The sequence below is a fragment of the Fundulus heteroclitus genome, chromosome 11 (assembly GCF_011125445.2).
Source record: "Fundulus heteroclitus isolate FHET01 chromosome 11, MU-UCD_Fhet_4.1, whole genome shotgun sequence".
Lineage (NCBI taxonomy): Eukaryota > Metazoa > Chordata > Actinopteri > Cyprinodontiformes > Fundulidae > Fundulus > Fundulus heteroclitus.
Genome location: NC_046371.1, coordinates 32,593,022 through 32,598,724, shown reverse-complemented (window position 1 = coordinate 32,598,724; position 5,703 = coordinate 32,593,022). Strand labels below are relative to the sequence as shown.

At 41.9% G+C, this 5,703-nt stretch overlaps 1 pseudogene; it reads right to left on the bottom strand.

Annotated features, from left to right (window-relative positions):
- Positions 1 to 4,458: 4,458 nt before the first annotated feature.
- On the bottom strand, positions 4,459 to 5,152 carry LOC118564470 (annotated as a pseudogene).
- Between the last annotated feature and the right edge of the window lie 551 nt (positions 5,153 to 5,703).

Sequence of the window (5,703 nt, the reverse complement as noted above, 5' to 3'; positions counted from 1 at the left end):
ACAGTCCAACACTCCTCAGAGGACCATTCACACGTGATAAGACAGAGTTCGAACTATCATACCTTCTGATGACAGAAAACTTTCTTCATGCACCGTCCACACATGATGAAACAATTGAGTTATGCTTATTTTTAAGAGCTTATATACGCACAAACCTGTGACACGTGTGATATTTTCTTGTAAAAAAGAGTTTGTGGAGCAGATGACCTTGTGAGCCTGTCCAGAATGACCCTGTCACTTTCCCACACAGTCAGAAATAGGCAGCTGCAGACCCCACAACTCCTAAAGGACAAGCAGTCAAAGAAATACAGATGGAGGGGAAAAAAACAGACCTTTGTTTTCTTCGATTCCCATGTACATAAAGGTTTCATCATGATGTACATAACTTTTTGAATTTTGGTGCTAGGTTTTATATTTTTTGTGATTCTTGTTGTGTATGACAGCAAATATATGCTACTACTATATATGTAACTTCACATTTGCCTTGTAATCTGTCATGTAGGACAAAAAATGTTTAAATGACATATATTCTGTAAACCCCACCACTGCTCCTCATATTCAAGACATACTTTTTATATTTATAACAGCAAGACTCTTATAGTTCTCTGTTACTGAACACTGAGACCCAAGTTATGTATTGTTTCACAATGATGATATGGTGAAATGAGAATAAAAATAAAGTGCCTATGCTTATGTTCAATATGAAAACTTTTAATGAATCTTTGGTAAAAACCCATTGCAAAATGAGGTGTTATGGTTTGTGATCAAACCAACTCATTCTTTCCTTAGAAAAATAACATTATATTGCAAGTTACATCAACTCACAGAAGAACATACATTAAAAGTACCTTTAACAAGTGCTCTGAAAGATCCTTTTGAAAGGAAGTTCTCTACCTCCAGAAGATGACCTAACTAGAACATGATCTATGAGTATTAAAAAGATGAATACATGGATCTCAAAATTGAACATGAGAAAATCCTTTTACATACGACAAAAGTCTTTGTTAGAAATCTGGGCACTATTGCGCTCAAAGCGTTTATTAATTTTACAATCAACTTTGAAGAATATAAAAGAAAAATAATGTCCTATGGAAAGAAAAGGAAAATAAGTACAGTTTAAACACATGCTTCAAATTTGTTTTACCTTAAAGAAGCTTAATAGCAACAGCAATAATTTAACTTCAAAAACAAACTTGTATTTCACAATGATGTTGGAGTAATCTTTTTAATCAGTATTTTTGCTCTATAACTTTGTCAGCAAAAACAAAAGCTAACTGATTCTATTGTGGCTCACTTCCATATGTTCTTGAAAACACATGACCATTTTGAATAAAATGGTAAACTTTCTTTTGAAATATATTACATAGTGGTATTACCTGAAACAAAAAACATTTTAGATCAAATTGGACTTTTTCCATGAAGATTTGCATGAAAAGAGTTTTTCAAGCAATGTCTGTCGAAGGACATCTCTTTCACCTTTACCTTGGAACTCGGTGCAAAATCTCCAGGTGGCAATTCTATCAGCATAGGTGGGAATGTAGATGGCCAAGCTCTCATCATCCATGCTTGCTGTAGCTGATATATCAGTCTACAAGTACAATGAAATTATGGCTAATATAAAAAAGAAAAAAACTAAAAATACTCTTTTTAGCACATGATTATTAATCTTTACAGCAGAATTTATGATTATATGCATGACATGTTTTTAAAAAATTAAGCTGCTTATCCTTATCTCTATATCTTTTTGTCAGTCTATCTCATTAACATCCATGAAGAACATTTGCAGTCACAGGCCCTGTTTACAGAGTACTTAAACGGTCTAATTCCCATGACGCACCACTAGTAGTGTTGTGATTTTGAAGCTCTGCGTCAAATTGCCCAGAAGAAGAAAACAGCGGCTGGCGGAGGACTGTTTCGGCTGCAAACTGTTGTAAATAAAACCACAGCTAGTGATGGTTAGATGAAGCCTCATAAGGCATTGAACCACTTGAGCCAACTGGTTTGAGAAAGGGTTCATTTGTTGGAGCTTCATGTGCACACGAAACCACCTACTGGCCAGGTGAATAATCACAGCCAGCTGTATCTTAACACGTGTGATGCATTGATTTTTTGTCTATTATGACTCTTATAGGACAAAATCATTTGTCTACATAAATTATGTATACACATATGTGTATAATAAAATATTGTTTGAATGTATTCTCTGTGTGTAATTATTCCCAAAATAGTAGTGTAATGTGATATGGCATGGTCTGTAATAATCAGACCTCTCAACTTTGATCAAAAGTTAAGAGTGAGATTATGCAAATTTTTTTTTTTTTGGGGGGGGGGGGATTATGGTCAACAATTTCCCCTCAGCAGCAACACTGAAGCACACAGAGGTTCACGCTGTGTCTTTACGCACGATCCAGCGGCTGATGTATCCCTCTTTTCAGCTCAATGCACTTCTAGACTGTTACAGTTTATAACATTCTCATCACCTTTCACAGCGACAGGTTTCTCAGTCAGTCGCCGCGCTGACCAGACAAATTTCTATTGCTCTCGTCAGTGCGGTGGGCGGATTTTACCCTCGTTGGTGCGCTGCGTGTGACGGATAAACAGTGGGGAAAATGCATAACCAAATACTGTAAAGGGCTCCTATAAAGGGAACAGGGGTACTGACAGGTCTGAGATGAAGTCCCTGATGTTACAATTTATTTAAATGACAGCAGCCCACCGAAGCGCCACTGATTCTGTTGTTAAAAACAAAAGAGCATGAAACACAGCTTGTAACTCTCCTATTGACTTTAACTGGCACACGTTGCTACCGATGTGAGGACATTAAACGTAATGATTCACGTTTTGAATGGTGAACAGTGATAAAAGCACCTGTTCCAAGGGAAGGGGGGGGGGAAGCAAGCGCTGAGGCACAGAAATACGGTGCATGTAGTTAAAAAATGCAGAATTAATAAAAACGAAACTTATAAACAGACCAAGTGGCAATTTAAACTGCATCTGGTTAGCAGAACTGTTTTATGATCCAGCGTGCAGCCATGACTGGTTCTGAATGAACCGGTCATCTGGCAAAATCTGAGCCCCTTCCCGAAGCAGTCAGGTGGTACAGCCGGGCAGCGAGGCTTTTGACGTCATCGTTTTCGGCTCCTCCCCTAAATGAAGCAAGCTTCGATCCGTGCTTTACGAAAACTCCCCCTCCATTACTCGACACACGCCTCGAAGCCTCGGCACATCACGTAACATCACTACCCACAGCTATAGCTGAAAGTCCCCCTAAGCAACAGTTAAACCTTTTTTTTTTTTTTTCGATGCAAAACAAGTTTTTTATTTCAATACACAGAACTCCTTTCTTCTGCTGCACTCATTTGCTGCCAGGCACATCGACAGAGAGGGGACAGGCTGGCATCAGAATAACTTGTCTGTGCTTAACAACGTGGGTGAAAGAGGGGGTCGTAGAGGAGCCCACCTGGACTCAGGTGGGCCGCGAGGTTGCATAGAGTTCACATGTCTTCCGCCGTTTTAATTTAAAACATAAAACAGAGGTCGGCCGCGAGCGAGGAAAAGGCGAATTCTCAGACGGAGCAAGCAGCCGAGTACAGAGCAGAGAGAAGTGCCCGCACAATACATTCACATACAATCAAAGTGGAATTTCTTTTAGGTGGCAGCAACATTTGGAAATCCATCACAGCATTCATCTCTCACTTTTTTATTTTTTTTTATTTTGGCACCCATATTTACCACGGATTGTGTTTGGACACTGAGCATTGAGAAACAGTAAGGCAGAAAGATGACGCTAAGCTGATAAGGCATCTGATGCTGCGCTACAATGCAGAAACCTTGAAGGATCAGACAAGTTCAAGATGAATTTCTGCAAACGTTTTTTTTTTTGCACAAAACTTTGGCGAAAAAGTTTATCTCACCTAACCGAAACCCATTCCAAGTTTATTAATCAACTCCATCTACAGACGATATCAAATTAGGTCCACTGGGGCTGAAAACAGTACCAGCATTTCAAATTTAGCTTTCGTACATCTAGCCTTCATCCAATACTTTTACAATATCCTGAAGATGCAAACTACGACAACAGTAACCGCACAGCTGAGTTTGGACATCGTACAGTGGCAGGGATTGGGAGATGCCTAGCTAGCAGATTGACTTGTGTGTGATTGTATCATTGCAGTATTTAGTGAGGGAGGGGGGGGGGGGGGGTTTGAAAAAAAAAATCAAAAGATGAGACTCAGAATACAAGAGTGGAAAGTGCAAAAAAGAAAAAGAAGAAGAAGAAAAGGAAGAAAACGCAACAAACTATCTGATGCGGACAACGCCACCAACAGAGGAATACATCTCTGGGCAGGTTGTGTATGGAGGAGCTGGAATAATCATCAGAGGTGGAGCGCAGGAATGAGAGGAGCATTAACATGGAAGCAGAGACAGAACAAAGTGGGAGAAGCGGGTTTGCTCAGGTCAGAAAACCACGCTGGACTTTCCTCTGGGGGGATTGAGGACCTTGTTGTGAGAGCGAGGCTTAGGTCCCAGGTGAGGCTCGTGGTTCTTCTCGTCGGGAGCTGAGGTCGCCGCTTTAGGCTCTGGACTGGCTAAGACAGCTGGGGACTCCTCCTTAGCTGGAACAGGAGCTGGGGGGGGCGATCTCCTCTTTCACTGTCGGTGGGTGGACTTTGGCTTCGGGTGCTGGTGATTCCGGCTCACCTGGGGACTCTGGCACACCGGGGGATTCTGGCTCAGGTCCCACGCTTAGATTGTCCTTTGGCTTGTTGGGGTGGCTGCGGCATGGGCTTTGAACAGGCACGCTCTCTGGAGCCCCAAAGATGTTGCTGCATGCTCCACCTGGAGGCACAGGTCTCCGTGGCTGAGCCGATGCTTCGGGTCCACCGAACATCCCACTGCTCTTCCCACCTGGAGGATTGGAGCGTTTCGATACGTTCTGGGGCTCCTCTGGTGGGGCGAAAACTTTGGAGGCCATCTTATTGGGTCATCTGAATGGGGCACTGTCGTCCTCATAGCCACCAAAAAGGTTACTAGAGCCACTACCAGGAGGCTGCAGCACCCTGGAACTCGATTTCCCGGTGTTACCCAATCCTTGGAACATGTTCGTCGAAGTCATAGTGGTTTTGTTTGAACTACATCAAGTTTAAGCAGGAAACTTCTTTGGCTCAAGTTAAACCTTGTAGTGTGTAAATGGAGAGTACAAAGGCAACGCAAACCTGTTTTCACTGTGTAAACAGAGCCAGAGACTGTACTACAGTGATGCAAGTGTATCCAGAGCATAGTTGTTAACTATAAATGGGTCTTTCGCACGTGACGTCACGCACTGTGCATTGTGGGTAATTAGCACCATATTGGGGGGTTACTGGCGAGAAATTCGAGCTGCTATTCAAGCGTCCCGAGGAGATTTACCTTATCTTTTGTAAATTAAAATGGCTCGTTCTTGTTGTGTTAAAGGCTGTGGGAGTACTACTTCGGGTAAAAAAGGACATTCTGGTGTAACCCCCATAAACTATGCTGATCTGTCTGCATGTTTAATGTGTTGTTTTGTAGTTCTTAAAATGTCCTGTAGGGGGCAGTAGACCCACATTTCCCCTGTGTCAGTACGAGAAGAAGAGTAAGAGCGAGGAAGAGAAAAGAAATGGCAGACTAAGCACGTTTCAGCAGGAATAGAGAAGCTACTATGCAAAAGAGCTGTTGTGATAT